Source organism: Palaemon carinicauda, chromosome 12 (assembly GCF_036898095.1).
Source record: "Palaemon carinicauda isolate YSFRI2023 chromosome 12, ASM3689809v2, whole genome shotgun sequence".
In the NCBI taxonomy this organism is placed as follows: domain Eukaryota; kingdom Metazoa; phylum Arthropoda; class Malacostraca; order Decapoda; family Palaemonidae; genus Palaemon; species Palaemon carinicauda.
In genome coordinates, this window is record NC_090736.1 from 100099386 (window position 1) to 100109385 (window position 10000).

Genomic DNA, 10000 nt, shown 5'->3' on the forward strand with positions numbered 1-10000 from the left:
ATGGTTACTGGGGCCGGGGTGGTTCCCGAAGGACAAGTGGCTACTGGACTAAAGTTCAGCCTTGAGGAAAGGCCGTGTTACAGAATGTGTAGATGTGAATACCTTATACCTAATGTTATAACAGATGGGCGGGAAGATGAATGATCTTCTCTGGAAAACAGCTGGTGGCCACCGATTGATAGTTAGAAGTGCAAGTATAGTAGTAATTTTAATAATGGCGAAACGGTAGTGGTGAGTTGTGTTCGGAAATTGTGCCGTAAACCCGGATAAGCAAAATCGAAGGATGAAGGAATATCTATTCCGACACTTATCCCGTTCAAAAGGCCCGTATTGCCCGCAACCAGAGGGAGGTTATTGATGAGGTTGTGTAATACTGATATTGATATGATTTTTTTTTTTTACATTTGGTATTCTGTATATTAGTTGCAGAGGTCATAAGAAGAGATGAGTGAAATTATTTTATATTATATTGTGCAGTTCTACATGAAATATTTAATTCTTTTATTTTTTTTTTGCTGAACATGTCTGTTTTTTTTTTTAGTGAATTTGTGTATATAAATTATGTTGCATTTCTTTGTAGTACATGCCACTCCCTATTCCGGGTCGTAGTGTCCTCCGTATATCAGAGACTAGAGAGGGCGAGTGCATACCTCCTTCTGGAGTGAGGAGCTTGGGGTGGGGAGTAATGTCCTAATCCTTGTAGACAAAATATGTGAATTATACAGTGAGATTAATGACATTTATAAGAGTACTATGACTGCCACAAATTGTAGGGCACAATCACTGAACTCTGTTATACGTGACGTGTGCCAAGTCTCATAAGGTGATGGGTTGAGACCTATTGGTAACAGTATATATCCATCACCGGGGAGAATTCCACAAAACCGAACAATTCAGAATATTGACAGAAACCTTGCATCTTACTTGCCGAGGTTCAGGCAGTACCATTCTAGCGATTATTAGACAAGGTACACGCCTGAAAATATTGGCTGTATTCAGTGTATTCACGAACCTTTTTGTAATAAAGTGAAAAAACCTGTGTATACATGTCTCATTATCCGTTGACATGGGATATATATATATATATATATATATATATATATATATATATATATATATATATATATATATATATATATATATATATATATATATATATATATATATATATATATATATATATTATTATATATATATATATATATAATATATATATATATATATATATATATATATATATATATATATATATATATATATATATATATATATATATATATATATATATATATATATATATATATGACTCGTGCGGACGGATAAGGTGCGTTCGTAAGTACACAATACACAACTACCCTCTCAGGTGAGGGACTTGTCAACTCGAGTGCTCACCGGCAACTAACTCCTTCGTTTCAAAATGCAATCATTGCAAAACATGCTGACACATAGGTTTTTGTATATAGAACATTACTCCCCCCGCCCCCATATAGAAGCTCCTCACTTCGGGAGGAGGTGCACACTCGTCCTAACTAGTATGATATATGGAGGAAACTCCAACCCAGAATAGGTATGGTATGTACTTAACAGAAATGCAACACACAATATATATATGGAAATCCCCCCCACAAAATAACACATCTTCCACAAAAAACAAATAAGAAATTAAATATTGCATGTAAAAAATGTACACAACACAATATAAATAATTCCACTCATTTTTTTTAAGACCTCTGCAACCAAAACACAGAATACCCAAAGTGAGAAAAGAAGTCATAACATCAGGTCTACATAACCTCATCAATAACCTCCCTCTGGTTGCGGGCAATATGGGGCTTTTGAGCGGGATAAGTGTAGGAATAGATATTCCTTCATCCTCCGATTATACTTGTCTGGATATACGGCACAATTTCGCAACACAACTCACTACCACCGTTTCCCCCATTATCTAAATCACTACAACACTTGCACTAGCAACTTTCAACAAGTGGCCACTATCCATTTTCCCGAGAAAATCATTCATCTTCCCGCTCTTCTGTTATAACATTAGGTAAAAGGTATTCACATCTGCACATTCTCTAACACTGCCTATCCTCAAGGCTGAACTTTAATCCCGCAGCCACTGCCCCGGCCCCAGCAACCAGGAATCATATACAGTAAATACATGAATAATACAGCATCCGCCTGACGGAGCTCACTTGACCTATTTAACCTCTGATTATTTTTAGGTTCACTCAACAATGTTATACGTTTTTCCACAATCAGAAAAATTACCACAACATTTTACGAATAAATTTAGCATCAACATAAAACATTGTTATCATCACGTTTATTTTAAACACGTCGAAAGAAGAAATGAGGTCTATTTAAACAACAACAACAGCAAGGGAAAAAAAATTCTACTCATCAACTCGAGGGATATCACGTATGCAGGGGTAAGGAAGAACACTTTTGAAAACTACCTCTTCAGGCACCACATGTATGTGTGCCTGATGGTGTTCAGACACTGCACTGCTAACAATGCTTTGTATCACAACTCTGTTAGACTTAATCATCTTTACTCGGTACGGACCCATATACGCTGGCTCTAGTTTGTATCGTTTCAAATACACACGATCGCCCACAAATACATTTATTGGTGCGGTTTTGAACCGACCATCATACGTGGAGCTGTGATTTTCATTAGCTCTTTTCAAAAACCTTTCAGTGGGGTTTATTACTCTCCTCAGTAGATTTAATAAATATACATGGTATTAACCAGTTGAATAATTTGGCAATTGTTGCGAATTAATAAGTACCATACATGGTAACACAGGATCCTGTCCATACACTAAAGAGAAAGGCGTGTCACTGAGTGAAGCATTTTATGAAATGTTCAAAACTAGCTCAGCTGTAGCAAGCATGGTGTGCCAATAAAGGGGGTCATCAGCCACTAAGTAACGCAAAATTCGCACTACTACTACGACTCTACCAAGCCATTTTCTGAATGCCCATATGCGGTCAATGAAAAGTGTTAAATTTTCATCAAGTCCGCAACTGATTTCACCACCTTATTTATAAACTTGAGACTATTATCACTTGTCAAAATTTTTGGGTAACCAAACCTAGTAATGAAAGAGCACAGTGCCTGGGCTAATGAATTTGCAGATTTATCCAACATTGTGTAAGTATGAGTGAACCAAGTAAATGCATCCACAAATACACATGTTGTGTTAACCCCGTAGCAAATGGTCCTACTACATACATATGCACTCTATAAAACTAAATGGGAACCACAGGCCACTTTCTGGGTCCCGGTACAGTGTTTTTATGTTCTTTGAAACAGTTACAAGCATGACAACCTTTTATATAATTCTCTATAGATTTTCTCATTCCTAACCAAAAGAAAGATTCACGTGCTCTCCTTAATGTTCTATCAATCCCTAAATGCCCTGCATACGGACTTGCATGTACAATGTGGATGGATCGTTTTATTAAAGAGGGAGGAAGAACTACCCATGCACAAAATTCCCCTCCCCTTTTCTCGTAAGAAAAATATAAGACATCATTTTAAAAAAAAAAATTTCTCATGAGGCACATTCAGAAATGACGGATAACTCTCTGATTCCCCTTTAATCACTGCTCGCACTCTTTCCATCCATTCCTCTTTTTTCTGTCGCTCTCAGACTTCTTTTATGTCCTAACCTCCCAAGTCAATCAATACTACATCATCAGGGCATTCATTCTGGACACCCCTGGTCATGTCCTAGGTTACCCACATATATTCGCCTTTGCCGTTTGTATCTCTCTCCCTCTCCCTCTCTCTCTCTCTCTCTCGCTCTTCTGAGTTTACTCTCTCTCTCTCCTTTTTCTTTTACCCCGTTTTCTGAATGCTCATCGGAAGAATTTTCATCCCGTTCTCTATCCTCTCTATTTTGATGGGGGTCTTCAACATTTTGGTTACCTTCTTCGTTCCTTTTTTGTGCCCTAGTTGTTACTCCTCTTACTGCACCTCTAGAGAGAGCATCAGCTACCTTGTTAGCTTTACCTTTTATGTGGCAAAAACCCTTTATATTGAACTCTAACAATCTCTCAATCCATCTTGCTCTACGAGAGGTCAAATCATTTTTATAATACAAAACACGTAATGGGCGATGATCAATTTGCAACTCAATCGAATGACCTAATGAAAAGAACCGATGCCTCTCTAGAACCCAAAGAATAGCCAAAGCCTCTCGATCGAATGTACTATAATTCTTTTCTGCCCCTTTTAACATCCGTGAAGCAAAGAAATGGGTCTCTCTCTGTCTTTATCATCTCGTTGAGAAACTATGCCACCTATAGCTACGCTACTCGAAACTGTTGTCACTAAAAACGGGTGATCAAATCTAGGATATGCGAGTATTTCATTACTAGTTAAGGCAGCATTCAAAGGGTTAAAGGCCCTTTCTTCTTCCCCTCCCAAATTTATTACTTTTTGTTTCTTTAAAGCATCTAAGGGTCTCGCTATCTCTCCAAAACCTCTTATGAATTTACGGTAATACCCAGCGAGCCCAAGGAACCCATCTATTTCCTTAGAGTTATGTGGCCTGGGGAAATCTGTAATAGCCGCTACTTTACTGGGGCAGGGTTGGATACCTTCTGGGGTTATTATGTGATCGAAAAATTTGACCTGTTTATAGAAAAATCTGCACGTTGACAAATTTATTTTCATACCATTATGTCCATTACCACTCAATGAATATTATTATTATGTTCTTCGGCCGACTTCCCTGTAATTATGATATCATCTAAATAAACAAGAACATTATGGCCAATTAAGGGCAACAAAACTGCCATCATTACTCTAGAAAAATGACTTGGAGCATCTTTAACAACGAAAGGAAGAAAATTAAACTAAAATAATTGATCGTTAGCTATAAATGCCATTTTACATTTACTGTCTTTGTCAATGGATATTTGACAGTGTGATGGGCCGAGAGAAGGTTGTAACTCAAAGACAGGATGAAAGCAACTGAGTGAGTTTATTATAGAACACTCTCCTTTATATACAAAACCTCAATGCAACAGGAAATTTCATGTTCAAAATCGACACCGTTAACGGTGAGAAAAACAGGCATGTTTATTTAGGTTCTTTTTAGTGCCAGGGAAGAGCGAAGATACAAGCATAATATATACACAAAATGAAGTATGTACAATCGTGTGACACACGGTTTGTACAATAGTATCCAGATTTTAAATCAACGGTTGTAAAATATTTGCTATCCCGTACTTCACAAGTAATTCTTCGATTGAGGGAAATGGGAATTCATTATCCTTAGTGACTCCATTCAATTTCCTATAATCAACGCACAATCTTACCGAGCCATCCTTTTTCCTAACAGTTACAATTGGAGAAGCCCTGGGGATTCACTCTCTTCAATTATCCCTTGTTCCCTTAATTTATTAATTTCCCTTTTTATTTCTCCTGGAAATGAGTTAGTACCTTATAAGGCCTTGACCTGATCGGTTCCGCCTGCCCAGTTTCAATGCTAATGGGAAATCGATCAATCCTCCCGGATGGCTCATCTCCAGATGCAATTACATCAGAATATATATTGACAATGTCACTAACTACAGGCTGATATTCTGACAGACATAATTTTTGCGCTTGCATAATCAAATTCTGAGTGCGTTCGTTTCTGCGGGCTGGAGTTATGGCTCCCAATATCCCATTATAATCAATTTCACATAACTCTAATTCACACACAGAATCACTTCCTAAAACAACTCTTTTATTTGACAGATTAACTATCGTTATATCAGCTCTGTTCTCTTTAATTTCTGTCAAGCCCTCTAATATCATATGGGCCCAATTGCCATGGTGTTTAACAACTAACTTGGTTCCTTCCGCAAGAGGACGACACCGGGTCACAGATATGCTCGTAAGGATCTTGGGGGACAACACTTCTCCTCTCTCGGGTATAGCTGTTACCCTACTTAAATGTCTCTCCGAGCTAACACACGCACTTACTGTCTCATGACTTTCTATCGGCCAAATGTACCCTCATGCTTTTGCTGTTATTGTATCTTTTCCCCCAAAAAATGCATATTTCATTATTAGATATAAAATCTATTCCCAGGATAGCCTCGATTCCTGGAATTCCTAAGGTGGGAAAGACAAAAAAATCATGTGTAAACTTCATAGACCCCATCTTAAACTGGACGATTGTTGTATGGTTTATGTGTAGTTTATTTCCTCCTGGTATGTCAATAACAATGGACACTGCTGGCTGTAGTGGATTTGAGAAGAATTTCTTTTCAATCAATGAAACACTGGTTCCCGTGTCAATCAGCACTCGGATGGATTTATCTTGCATGACGATCCTAACTGCTAACATTCCCAGATGGCCATTACGGGATATAGGTCACGGGCCAATATCCTCAGCCACCAAACCGCTGCCCTCTGGTCCTCTCCCTAGTGCTGCGGGTTTGAGGTCAGTGTTTGCCTTCTCTGTCACGTCTGTCGTCACTGCTCCCTCAGCTACTGCTTGTGATGTCATGGGGGGGGAATCGATCTCCCTCGTCGTCCCCTTACTCTGTTCCCTTTTCGTTGGACGTTGGTCGTGTGGAGGTGTGCGTGTGCCCCAGCCCGCCCGCCCTGGGCATTTTTTGCTGGGCACTCTCAAGATAAAGGACCATAGGCCTGACAAGTGTAACAGCGGGTGGATCCTTGGGTGGGGCACTCCACTCGTCAGTGCCCTTCTCCCCCACGGTGCCAATATCTGAAAACTCTGCTAATCTGCTGACTGCATTCCCCCTTACCACTCTTCGGGGGTCGACTTCCTCTCATGGCTGCCAACTTCTCGGAATCGGCCCCATTATTCCCAGTCCTCTTTTATTCTGGTAAACTGTCTAAAATGTTTTGTATCGCACTCACTACGTCTGCTAACGAGCGATTGTCATCGAACAAAAAACCACATAAATACGGATTTACTAATCTTCCAATATGTTTACTGGCAATTGCCTTTTTATCACTTTCTGGGAGATTGGCACTCCGGGTAGCAAACGAATTGCAATCCCCAAAAATACGAGTTTCAAAACTAAAAACGAATTCACCTTTCCGTATTTTGGGTTTGTAACTTCCTTTTAGGTCTCCCTTTCTCGCATCAGTCAAGGCATACTTCTCAATTAAACGTCGTTTTATTTCAGTATAACTTCTCAAACTTTCTTATGGCCAATACATTACCTCCATTGCCAGAGCATCTTTCAGCAATCTAATTACTTGAATGGCGTTTATTCTTTCAGACCACCCATATGTAACTACTTCAAAGTATCTCAAAAACAACTTCTTTAGGCTGTTGATCATCGAAAGGCCTAACACTTGCCTGGAGTTCTGGCAACTTTTGAATTACAATTTGCGTATCTTCACTCGGCTGTGCATGTATACTTTCACTTGTGTGCGTTTGAACTTTGTTTATGTACGTTGGATATGCTGTGGTTGCCCACCGCTCCTGTCCTCTTTCCACCAACAGTCTGTTTATTAACTGTTCTAAATTACCTAATTTATTTTCCAATTCTTTCGTTCTAATTTCCTGTCTATATTCTTCATCGGGAACTCTATATCCCACTACTCTTTCATTCTCATCTTCTGCAGCAGCAGTGTCTGATATGTTAGTCCTTTTGTATCTCGGCATCTTGAACTTTTATTTCACCGGCTCAAAGAACAACTTCACTCACAGCATATGGGTTTTCTTCTTTTATTACAAAAGGTTCGTTTGTAAGTACACAATACACAACTACCCTCCCAGGTGGGGGACTTGTCACCTCGAGTGCTCACCGGCAACTAACTCCCTTTGTTACATAAAGCAATCATTGTAAAACATGCTGAGACATAGACTTGTGGAATACTCATTAATACTGAGTTCATTTACCTTTATATAAAACACATACATATATATATGAATTAGGATATATATATATATATATATATATATATATATATATATATATATATATATATATATATATATATATATATATATATATATATAGGTGCTATTATAGCATGCTGTCTGACTATAGTATGATACCCACCATCAGTCCCTAAGGATACAGTCTACTTGCTAATCCGCCTCTAATAAGGAGGATCAATACCGACTTGATAACCTAGCCTAACCTAACCTAACCTTACCTAACTCAACCCAACTTAATCTAACCCAACCTAACCTAACTTACAAACTGCTTATAATTATGCACCCATGTCCTAATCTAACCTAACCTAACCCAACCTAACCGAAACTACAAACTATTTATAATTATGCATCCATGTTGTCCTTCCAATAAATATTATTAAACTATCATTAAAGTCCAATAAGGATAACATACTAGTGGTAAGTAATCTGTTTGATAATCCTCATCAAACAGGAGGATTAACATTGACGGTAGATAACATACTTTGTGGTAGATACCATACTATAGCAAAAATTCGATGGTAAATACCATACTATAATAGCATCTATATATATATATATATATATATATATATATATATATATATATATATATATATATATATATATATATATATATATATATATATATATATATATATATATATATATATATATATATATATATATATATATATATATATATATATATATATATATATATATATATATATATATATATATATATATATGTGTATATATATATATATATATATATATATATATATATATATATATATATATATATATATATATATATATATATATATATATATATATATATATATATATATATATATATATACTGTATATATAGTAAATAAATGAATCTCAATATATATATCATCATCAGAACTCCAAATCTCTCTATTTATATAACTGGCTTTTGATATACTGGTACAGTTTATTGTAAAATGCTCGTAATTTGTAGATGATAATAAATCACTTGTAAATTCCCGTCACACGACGGGAGGAAAGAATTCGAGGGGAAAAGGTTTAATTAAATACCTTACATATTAGTAAATAGTAGGACCATGGCGGATGGCCCTGCTATCGATAACCCAATCATAATTTAAGCTTGACCCGAACTCAACACTCTAGGCTCCCCAGTAGTTCTTATGGCACGCTCATTGCTGGAGGGTATACGGGCTGGTCTTGACGTTGGGTAGCGGTGGTAGGTGATGTGACCGCATTCAGTTAACTCTAGTCTTCTTTACGTCCCCTGTCTCCGGTGCACCTGATGACATGGAAACTGATTTATTAAACGTGTGCATTGGTCAGCAAATATCTAACAATGATAACAATTAATTCAATCTACTTTTCACAATACCCAGGAACGTGTAGATGAGGTCTCCGTCCGGCAACTGCCGCCCTACTTCCCAAGCACTTATCTAACCAGTTAATGGCTATAAAGACATTCTCTATACTCTCATTAATAAATTCACATCAATTTCACCATGTTGTGAGTATATATATATATATATATATATATATATATATATATATATATATATATATATATATATATATATATATATATATATATATATATATATATATATATACGTATGTATATATAGATATATAATGTGCATATACAGTCAGCACGGATCGCTGTGTCCGGGTAGTGGGCCGGACACAGCGTTCCGCGTAAATCGGAGGCATGGGGTTTATCGGGGAAAAAATCGACTGGGACAAATTGACTAATTGGCATCTTTTTATACAAGTTGGCATCTACATATCTGCGTAGGTGGAAGCTAGTCAGTGTGTTTCCTGAAGTCGTGGAGTGAGGTTGTGTCAGGTTGAGAGGGCCGAGTTGCAATCGTTCTTTTGTGAGTTCGCGTGGCATTTTTGTCTATCAAACTCCCCCCCCCCCCAGTGATGTCTAGACCCCGTACAAATCACGATGAAATTGTTAGAGTGATAACTTGTCATAATTTAGGTCTGCAAACAAAGGAAATAGTGAAGAATACTGGCGTGAACGAGAGAACAGTGAGGCGCTTGGTGGCTAAGTTCAAGGCAGGGGTAGCAAC